The following is an 11,885-nucleotide window of genomic DNA, read 5'->3' as shown; positions in this document are numbered from 1 at the left end:
TATAGAGGTCATCCTGATCCTCCTGGTTCCTGGTCATTCTCATTGCTCTACAACATTACTATTGCTGCATTGGTGACATGACACATAACTGACCATATTGGTGGCTGATCTTCAGCTTCTTGACGTCACTTGGAAGATCTGGACGTTGTTATACAGGACACTGGATTCCTCCTATTATGTATTGTCCCTTCCCTATGTGGGACTTGTTCTATAATGTAGAAAAGTTTACCTCTCCGCTCAACAGGTAGATGATCTCCAAGGTGAAGTCTAATATTCTTCTGCTCATCTCATTCCTGTCCTTGTCCATCCTTGGTGGGTCATTCAGGAGAAGGAACGTTGTGGAGGAGAAGAAGAGAAAACTGGAGGAACTGGAGGATCTAGTACTGCAGACGTCTTTATGAAGAAAGGAGAAGATGAGAAAACTGGAGGAACTGGAGGATCTAGTACTGCAGACGTCTTTATGAAGAAAGGAGAAGATGGAAATTATACAGGGGGCAACATCATGTGTGACATACAGAACCTCACTTATTCATCATTGAGAGAAACATCTTCTCAGAGCCGTCACCCCATGGAATAAAGGGGTATTCCCAACACGGACATTTCTCCCCAGGATATGCCAGAAATGTCTGATAGATGCGGCTCCACCTCTGGGCGTGCTCGGCTGCTTCTGGACCTCCTATACAAGTGAATGGAGAGAGTCGTGCACATGTGTGGTCACCTCTCCATTCATTCTCCACCTGGATGTAGTCATCACCTCACCATGCGGGTCGCGGGACCCCCGTTCTCCACATAGAGGTGGGACCCCCATATATCAGACATTTATGGCATATCTCTCAGGTGAGAAGAGTAAAATGAAGACATTTCCCCCCCCAGACAATGAAGACCTGACTCCTGACAACCTGACACATGGCGGATACTGGGGAGACATTGCTGACATCGCACAAGACATGGTGCACACTATGCAGTCAGTGTTTGATATGAACTGTGAGGTTCTGCAGCAGCTGAGGTGACATTATATATAAAGGAAACATGCAGTGTGATCTCTTATCTTCGTGTTATAGCGCAGGTGGAGCAGAGCAGAGTGATACATTGTTTTGTGGGATAAGATTCAGTATAAACTTGTATTTTACGCATTTAACCCCTTCCTCCACAGGAAATTTACCGCTCAGGAGTCGTTCACACGACATAGCGAAGACCTGACACCTGCTGCAAAGGCTGGAGACCTGCGATCACGGCCATTTAAGTAATTAGATGCCGTGGTCAATAGCGACTGCAGATTCTAAGCTGTAAGACAGACAGGGTGGTCCTCTCTGACAGCTTGTCATGGCAGCCCGGGGGAGGGGTCTAATGAAGGTCTGCCATCTTTCTGCTATTAACCCCATTCCCGCAAAATCACATGCCAGGTACGTCATGGTGCGGGGGGGTGATGTATGGAGCGGGCTCACGCGCTGAGTCTGCTGCATACGCTGCAGGTGTCAGCTTTGTATCACAGCAGACACCACGGACAAGAACAGCGATCGCTCTGTTCCTGGTCGTTTAACCACTTAAATGCCGTAGTCAATAGCGACCGCGGCATTTAAGCCATTAAAATAAGGAGGCAGTCCACTCTGACAGCCCATCGCACTCCCCCCGTGACACGATCGCAGGGTGCCTATGGTTGTCATGGCAGCCCACGGGTCTAATGAAGGCCCCCAGATCTGCCTACTCTCTGTATATGGCGAGGCTTAATAGAAGCCTGTAAAAATGACAAAATACTGCAACACGTCAGCATTGTGCACATGATATGGTGCTGTGGGGTGGTATCTGTTGCTGTAGTGGGGGGACGTGGCCCAGAGCTAAAGACGCTTGGCATGCCCTGATAGCATGTGTGCTTTTGGGCCTCTGGGTTGCTCCCTCTGCAGGTGCGATGCTGCGGTGGCAGTGGCCGCCATGCGGTGCCGAAAACGATAGAGTCGGGACCCACATTAAAGAGGTCGCCGTGAAGTGGCAAGTGGCTCATACAGTGATCAGAATGTGAACAGAAAACCTCATGTTCATGTTTATAAATGATGCCCAGCGGCTCAGATCACAGGATACAGCGGATGTGCGGCCCAGGTCCAGTCTCCCACTAAGTGACATTAGTATTGCAGTGTATTGTATAGTGTCTGATGATCACTGGATCACGTTCCACAGGGGACTAATAAAATGTGTAAAAAATAATTAAAGTTTTCAGTAGTAAATAAATAAAAAAATATTAAATGTTCAAAAAAAACAACAAACCTCTTTTTCCCTAAAACAGAAAAAAAATAAGGCCGGGTTCTAGGGATGCACCGAAACTTCTATACTGTTTCGATACTCTTATTCCCCAAACGGTTCGATACCGTTATTCCATGTATTTCGTTACTTGGCTGTGCGGCGTCACAGCTCAGTATAGTAACACATGAATGTATGAGAGCGGGGCTGCGGCTGTGTGATACAGTCATTGCCGCGCTCCTGAGTCCTGATAACAAGTGCGCGGGGTCAGGATGATGTGATGCGGCCGGCGCTGCACTAATGAGCGGCGGCACTGGAGACAGAACATGGCGGGCGCGCTGCAAAACACCCCCATGTTCTGTCCTCAGTGCCTGAACCCCCGATCATTACTGCAGCGCCGGCCGCATCTCCTCATGTTGACCGCGCACGCACTTACTGTCAGGAGCGGGGCAATGGCTGTATTAGACATCCGCAGCCCCGCTCTATAACGGCGGAGATCAGAGAAGCCTCTCATCTCCGCCGCTATTCCCCTGAATGCTGCGATCACAGCGGACTGCAGCATTCAGGGGAAAATGAGAAGGGGGGGGATGCCCCTTGGATCGCGTTCTCTGCGCCATTTATGAAGTGTACGCTGTAAAAAAAAATAAATAAATACTGCTTTCTATCACTTATTGTGAGGCGCGCGGTGCGATGATGAATTTAACCTCCATGTGCCTCATATTAATAGTAATTAACCCCATCATGTACCTCACACTAGGGATGTCCCGATACCAGAATTTGGACTCCGATACCGATACTTTGATTAGTATTGCGATTTCGATACTTTGCCAACAGTAATAATAACAAAAAAACTTCTTCCGTTTTCTGATGTGAGGCGCGAGGTGTGATGATGAATTTAACCTCCACGTGCCTCATTAATAGTAATTAACCCCATCATGTTTCTCAGTCATAATGGGTTAATGTGTGAGGTACATGATGGGGTTAATTACTATTAATGAGGTACATGGAGGTTAAATTCATCATCACGCCTCGTGCCCCACAATAATAAGTGACAGAAATATATACTGATAGTACACAGGCATATATCTATATACTGATAGCACACAGGCATATATCTATATACTGATAGCACACAGGCATATATCTATACACTGATAGTACACAGGCATATATCTATATACTGATAGTACACAGGCATATATCTATATACTGATAGTACACAGGCATATATCTATATACTGATAGCACACAGGCATATATCTATATACTGATAGTACACAGGCGTATATCTATATACTGATAGTACACAGGCATATATCTATATACTGATAGCACACAGGCGTATATCTATATACTGATAGTACACAGCCATATATCTATATACTGATAGTACACAGGCATATATCTATATACTGATAGTACACAGCCATATATCTATATACTGATAGTACACAGGCATATATCTATATACTGATAGTACACAGCCATATATCTATATACTGATAGTACACAGGCATATATCTATATACTGATAGTACAGAGGCATATATCTATATACTGATAGTACACAGGCATATATCTATATACTGATAGTACACAGGCATATATCTATATACTGATAGTACACAGGCATATATCTATATACTGATAGTACACAGGCATATATCTATATACTGATAGTACACAGGCATATATCTATATACTGATAGTACACAGGCATATATCTATATACTGATAGTACACAGGCATATATCTATATACTGATAGTACACAGGCGTATATCTATATACTGATAGTACACAGGCATATATCTATATACTGATAGTACACAGCCATATATCTATATACTGATAGTACACAGGCATATATCTATATACTGATAGTACACAGCCATATATCTATATACTGATAGCACACAGGCATATATCTATATACTGATAGTACACAGCCATATATCTATATACTGATAGTACACAGGCATATATCTATATACTGATAGTACAGAGGCATATATCTATATACTGATAGTACACAGGCATATATCTATATACTGATAGTACACAGGCATATATCTATATACTGATAGTACACAGGCATATATCTATATACTGATAGTACACAGGCATATATCTATATACTGATAGTACACAGGCATATATCTATATACTGATAGTACACAGGCATATATCTATATACTGATAGTACACAGGCATATATCTATATACTGATAGTACACAGGCGTATATCTATATACTGATAGTACACAGGCATATATCTATATACTGATAGTACACAGGCATATATCTATATACTGATAGCACACAGGCATATATCTATACACTGATAATACACAGGCATATATCTATATACTGATAGTACACAGGCATATATCTATATACTGATAGCACACAGGCATATATCTATATACTGATAGTACACAGGCATATATCTATATACTGATAGCACACAGGCCTATATCTATATACTGATAGTACACAGGCATATATCTATATACTGATAGTACACAGGCATATATCTATATACTGATAGTACACAGGCATATATCTATATACTGATAGTACACAGGCATATATCTATACACTGATAATACACAGGCATATATCTATATACTGATAGTACACAGGCCTATATCTATATACAGATAGTACACAGGCATATATCTATATACTGATAGTACACTGGCATATATCTATATACTGATAGCACACAGGCATATATCTATATACTGATAGTACACAGGCATACATCTATATACTGATAGTACACAGGCATATATCTATATACTGATAGCACACAGGCATATATCTATATACTGATAGTACACAGGCATATATCTATATACTGATAGTACACAGGCATATATCTATATACTGATAGTACACAGGCATATATCTATATACTGATAGTACACAGGCATATATCTATATACTGATAGTACACAGGCATATATCTATACACTGATAGTACACAGGCATATATCTATACACTGATCGTACACAGGCATATATCAATATACTGATAGTACACAGGCATATATCTATACACTGATAGTACACAGGCATATATCTATACACTGATCGTACACAGGCATATATCTATATACTGATAGTACACAGGCATATATCTATATACTGATAGCACACAGGCATATATCTATATACTGATAGCACACTGGCATATATCTATATACTGATAGCACACTGGCATATATCTATACACTGATAGCACACAGGCATATATCTATATACTGATAGTACACAGGCATATATCTATATACTAATAGTACAGAGGCATATATCTATATACTGATAGTACAGAGGCATATATCTATATACTGATAGCACACAGGCATATATCTATATACTGATAGTACACAGGCAGTTGTTAGGACATACCTCAGTATGCCCTAACAACAGGAAATATGGTAGGACAGACTTGGGGTCCTTCAATGGACCTTGGGCGGTCTGCCCATATATGGTATGTCCCTCAATCGCGTCACAGGAATTCCCTGTGACGCGATCCAAGGGGCATCCCCCCTTCACATTTTCCCCTGAATGCTGCAGTCCGCTGTGATCGCAGCATTCACGGGAATATGGGCGGAGATGAGAGGTTTCTCTGATCTCCGCCAGCGGGGCTGCGGCTGTGTAATAGTCATTGCCCCGCTCCTGACAGGAAGTGCGTGTGCGGTCAGCATGAGGAGATGCGGCCGGCGTTGCACTAATGAGCGGGGGTTCAGACACGGAAGACAGAACATGGGGGTGTTTTGTAGCGCGCCCGCCATGTTCTGTCTCCAGTGCCGCCGCTCATTATTGCAGTGCCGGCCGCATTGCATCATCCTGACCCCGCGCACGTGTTATCAGGACTCAGGAGCGCGGCAATGACTGTATCACACAGCCGCAGCCCCGCTCTCATACATTCACGTGTTACTATACTGAGCTGTGACGCCGCACAGCCAAGTGTCGAAATACATGAAATAACGGTATCGAACCGCTTGGGGATGCAGAGTATCGAAACAGTATAGAAGTTTCGATGCATTGTGCATCCCTAGTGACCTCTAATGCAGAGTTATGGGCAGCCGGCAGCGCGGACTATGGGCAGTCTGTGCTGTAGTTAGAAGCAAAAATAGTAATACAAGTCATTTAGAAAGACGATTATTGGCAAACTCCTGCAGTATAATAGTTTTTCTGTATAATGTCAGTCTCTGAGTCACTCACAGCACAGACCGGAGGAGAAGGATCCGCCACCCATCATGGGAACCGGAATAGGTAAGTAATTATCTTATTATTATTCTATTAGGCACTACGGGGCATTATACTGGGTAGGAAAGGGGGACTGACATGGTCGCTGCTATAGGAGCATTTTACTATATGGGGGGCATTATACCGTATGGGCGGCATTATACTGTGGGGTCAGCTATGGGGGGCAGCTATGGGGGGCATTATATTGTGGGGGCAGCTATGGGGGCATTATATTGTGGGGGTAGCAATGAGGGGCTTTATACTGTGGGTGGGTAGTTATGGGGGGCATTATACTGTGGGGACAGCTATAAAAGCATTATACTGTGGGGACAGCTATGGGGGCACTATACTGTGGGGGCAGCTATGGGGGCATTATACTGTGTGGGGCAGCTATGAGGGGGCATTATACGGTGTGGGGCATTATACGGTGGAGGCAGCTATGGATGGCATTGTACTGTGGGAGCAGCTATGGGGGGCATTATACTGTATAAGGCAGCTATGAGGGGCAATATACTGTGTGGGGGCAGCTATGGGGGCATTATACCTTGTGAGGGCAGCTATGGGGGGCATTATACTGTATGGGGGCATCTGTGGGTCAGTATACTGTATGGTGGCAGCTATGGGGGCATTATACTGTATGGTGGCAGCTATGGGGGCATTATACTGTGTGAGCAGAACCCGGTGCGTATGGGCGGGAAATGGGCGTGGCTTAAAATAAAAACGACTTTCCCGCTATGCGGGAGGCTGTATAGCACCCTTTAAAGGGGGGCAATATCTACAAGGGCGGGCTGTGTGTGGCACCCAGGGGAGGGGGCCCAGTCAAAAGTTTGCTATGGGGCCTAGGGTTTCCTAGTTACACCCCTGCTAAAATGATTTGCAGTCATTATTTGGGACCTGCAGAGGTTCTTAGTTTTGTGAACTACTAGTCTAAAGCCGGCCATACACTCAAGATGTCATGTGAACCATCGTTCCTCCGCTCCTCCTTATACATGTACGCTCGGTCGGGTGTGTATGTGTTTTCAATAGAGGGAAAGTCGCTGCCAGACTCTTCCGATAGCGACTTATCTACTAAGAAAAGGATCCGGCATTTTGAAATTCCCCAGCCCGATCCTTCTCTCTCCGGACATCTGACGCCATCGGAGAGTTGAGAAGTCGCCAAATACATTACAAAATCAGCAGGTCCGGCCGACATACATCTAATGTGTATGACCAGCTTAGCACACTGGCGGAGATTGATGACTGGCAGGAACATACACCTGGTACGACTGCCCATCCTCCACCCAACAAATGAGCGGCATGTCACAGAATATGATTTTCCCTCCCCACAAATGTGTAAAGTAATGGCCCCACATCACAGATTTACAGCAGATGATCTGAATGTCTGTGTGGGACTGATATTAACCCCTTCCAGCATTGCTCCCTACATGTTCTGCATGGACAGGAGGTGAAGTAAGGAACGTGTGTTTGGAGCTCAGGCATCGGCCCCATCAGGAACGCCTGTCACTCTCAGAGTTCATGAGCAGGATTACAAAGGAAAAGCTGTCAATCATTCTGTGTGGGCGGGGCAAGCAGGACTCACAGGCTTTCTCTAGAAGTCCTGGCAGTATTTAAAATGGAACCTGTCAGTAGTTTTGGAGCCACTGAACCCCGAGCATGTCGTTATATAGATGGAGTTCAGTGTTCCAAACCTGCCCACGTGAAAACCCTCCGTTTCAGAAAAAGAATTTACAAGTTACTGAGAGGAGTCCAGCGGGGAGGAGTACAGCGGGGAGGAGTCCAGCGGGGAGGAGTCCAGCAGGGAGGAGCGCATGCACATTACACACATGAAGGAGAGGACGGTACACCACGCTTTACTGCGCTCGTACAGTGTACTGCTCTTGGCTTCATTTGTACCAAAAGACATAATCTGTCTGGTGAATGGAGCGCTCTGGATTTATTGGACATATAAAGGAAACGTAGGGATCGAACGTGAAAAGAGCCAAAATTGTGGAGCTCCTACATTACATGTCATTGTACACACGTGTATATGTACTGCACATGACGGTATTAAGACTTCAACATTGTGCCAGTCCAGCCTGTGCCCACAGTAATGCCAATATATATCTGTCTCTTCTCACCCTGTGATGTGCGCGGCCGGTAGTCCTCCATCATGACCTCCTCGTACAGATCCTTGTGTCCTTCTAGATACTCCCACTCCTCCATGGAGAAATAGACAGTGACATCCTGACACCTTATAGGAACCTGACACACACAATGATACAGTCATCACCCAGACACCTCCAGTGCTGTTACTGTAGAATTTCCCAGCATTCCCAACAGTGTCACCTCTCCAGTCAGCAGCTCCGTCATCTTGTAGATAAGTTCTAAGATCTTCTTCTCACGTATCCGGGAGTGAGGGGGAGGCTCTGTGATGGGACTACTGCTCCATCCTCCTGACTCATGGATGATGGGAGTCGTACAGTCACTCGATGTCTTCTTCACTATTGTGTACTCCTGTGTATGGAGAGAGACACTTAGAGAACTGAACACAGTATTCCCCCCTCAGTAGAGAGAGGGAGATTGTGACCCCGCTGTATAGAGCTCTAGTGACCCCACATCTGTAATACTGGAGACCTCACCTACAAAAAGACATTGAGAAAATAGAACGAGGCCAAAACTAAAAAGGAAATAATATTGGGGGGACTAGATGGACCATGTGCTCTCCTCCTGCCGTCATCTTCTATGTTTCTATATAGAGGTCATCCTGATCCTCCTGGTTCCTGGTCATTCTCATTGCTCTACAACATTACTATTGCTGCATTGGTGACATGACACATAACTGCCCATATTGGTGGCTGATCTTCAGCTTCTTGACGTCACTTGGAAGGTCTGGACGCTGTTATACAGGACACTGGATTCTTCCTATTATGTATTGTCCCTTCCCTATGTGTGACTTGTTCTATAATGTAGAAAAGTTTACCTCTCCGCTCAACAGGTAGATGATCTCCAAGGTGAAGTCTAATATTCTTCTGCTCATCTCATTCCTGTCCTTGTCCATCCTTGATGGGTCATTCAGGAGAAGGAACGTTGTGGAGGAGAAGATGAGAAAACTGGAGGATCTGGAGGATCTAGTACTGCAGACGTCTTTATGAAGGAAGGAGAAGATGGAAATCATACAGGGGACAACATCATGTGTGACATACAGAACCTCACTTATTCATCATTGAGAGGAACATCTTCTCAGAGCCGTCACCACATGGAATAAAGGGGTATTCTCAACACGGACTTTTCTCCCCAGGATATGCCAGAAATGTCTGATAGATGCGGCTCCACCTCTGGCCGTGCTTGGCTGTTTCTGGACCTCCTATACAAGTGAATGGAAAGATTTGTGCACATGTGTGGTCACCTCTCCATTCATTCTCCACCTGGATGTAGTAGTCACCTCACCAGATGGGTCGGGGGACCCCCGTTCTCCACATAGAGGTGGGACCCCCATATATCAGACATTTATGGCATATCTCTCAGGTGAGAAGAGTAAAATGAAGACATTTCCCCCCAGACAATGAAGACCTGACTCCTGACAACCTGACACATGGCGGATACTGGGGAGACATTGCTGACATCTCACAAGACGTGGTGCACACTATGCAGTCAGTGTTTGATATGAACTGTGAGGTTCTGCAGCAGCTGAGGTGACATTATATATAAAGGGAACATGCAGTGTGATCTCATGTCACCTAAGGCTGGATTCACACCAGCATGTGCGGTCCATAATGGACGGAACATATTTCAGCCGCAAGTCCCGGACAGAACACACTACAGGGAGCCGGACTCCTAGAATCATAGTTATGTACGATGCTAGGAGTCCCTGCCTCGCTGTGGGACAACTGTCCCGTACTGTAATCAGGTTTTCAGTAGTTCCACGGAGAGGCAGGGACTCCTAGCGTCGTACAGAACTATAAATCGCCGTTTTCTGGTCACCCTCGCTATATATATATATTTATAAAGTGATGAAAATCCACAGCTCGCCCCACAAAACCCAACAATCCCTCACTCCGCCCCATCCACGGAAAAAGAAAAACTTCTGCCTCTGAGAACGACCACACAAAAGACGGTTTTTGTTACAATTCGTTTTTCTTTGTAAATGTCGCACATCATGAAAAACCAGAGAAATTTGTCATCGTCGTCTTCGTGATGATCCAACTAAACCGAAAATACATTGGAGGAATCCCATTCCCCCACATAGAGGTTTTGCAGTTGCAGTGAGATTATGTGATACTTTATATGACGCCCTGAAAATCTACAACTCGTCCGGCAGAATCTAATCCTCGCACCGCGAGACTGACAGAGAAACCAGAACGTTATAGATCTGAGAAGACGGAGAGGGAAACTAAACTGTCCTGGTGGTGAAGGGGTTAACCTGCGGTGCGGATTATAGACACGCAGGATATCGCATTGTTCCCAGAATCCTCTGCGGCTCCACCGCGTGTTCACAGCAACGCTGCAGGTTACACATATATAAAACAGAAGGCGTCATGTGACCCCTGCAGCCAATCACAGGCCGGAGAGGTCACATGTCATTATAGGGGTCACCTGGACACGGCCGGAAGAGCAGGGACGTGTTGCTATGGTAACACTCGGAGAGGTGAGGATCGGCCTGGTTGTATTTCTGTAGTAGATATTCGGGAGGATTATACGTCCACCATTTGGGGTGAATATTCGGGGTGATTTCCTTGCGTGTTGTGGGTCGTATTCGCTACATGTGAACATTCCCTTAAACCGCACGGTGAACGACATTAACAAGAAATGTATAAAAGTCAGTGAATAAGTTGTATGTCCCGAATATTATGTCATTACAAAACACGACTCGTCCCACAAAACATCCGACCACTACAAAGACCAGAAATAACCACTTACCCCAAAGAGGCCAGCACTGGAGGGGTTAAATCCCGGCTAGAAATCCAGTGGGCGGGGTCAGTCAATGATTGACAGCTCTCTGTACACACACTCATACAGGGGTGACTGATAACAGAGAGAACACCCGACCAACGCTGCTCTCCACCTCGTACACGGCAATAGCGGAAGGACCTGTGATGACGTCACCACCACGTGACCGGGGCAGGAGGGGCGGGGCTTATCATTGGAGAGAGGTGGTGGATGAAGGACCTGTGACGTTGATCACGTGACATGAGGGGGCGGAACTCTATGCTGTGTAAAGTGATGATGATCACGTGACATGAGGGGCGGAGTTCTGTTCCCTCCGGTTGGTGACGTCATCACGGGTACTTTCCATGTATGAGGTAGAGAGCAGCGCTGGGCGGGTGTACATGACTTCTGGTCACCGCTGTTGTTTAGTGTTCTCTCTGTTATCAGCCAGGAGATTTCCCATGATGGAGTAGTAAGGTAAGGTTACAT

At 45.4% G+C, this 11,885-nt stretch overlaps 1 protein-coding gene across 2 annotated transcripts in view; it reads left to right on the top strand.

Annotated features, from left to right (window-relative positions):
• The window catches only part of LOC142664069 (uncharacterized), a 286,823-nt gene that overhangs the window by 228,519 nt on the left and 46,419 nt on the right, over nucleotides 1-11,885 (top strand). Inside the window, exon 1 of one of the 2 annotated variants that reach the window (XM_075843032.1) lies at nucleotides 11,723-11,873. The exons of the other annotated variant lie outside the window; for it this stretch is intronic. The gene's annotated coding sequence lies outside the window, so the exon portion shown is untranslated. Of the gene's footprint in view, nucleotides 1-11,722; nucleotides 11,874-11,885 lie in introns of those variants that run through there. 2 annotated transcript variants of the gene reach the window in all.

Source organism: Rhinoderma darwinii, chromosome 1 (assembly GCF_050947455.1).
Source record: "Rhinoderma darwinii isolate aRhiDar2 chromosome 1, aRhiDar2.hap1, whole genome shotgun sequence".
Classification (NCBI taxonomy): Eukaryota; Metazoa; Chordata; class Amphibia; order Anura; family Rhinodermatidae; genus Rhinoderma; species Rhinoderma darwinii.
This window is presented reverse-complemented; position numbering and strand designations above follow the sequence as displayed.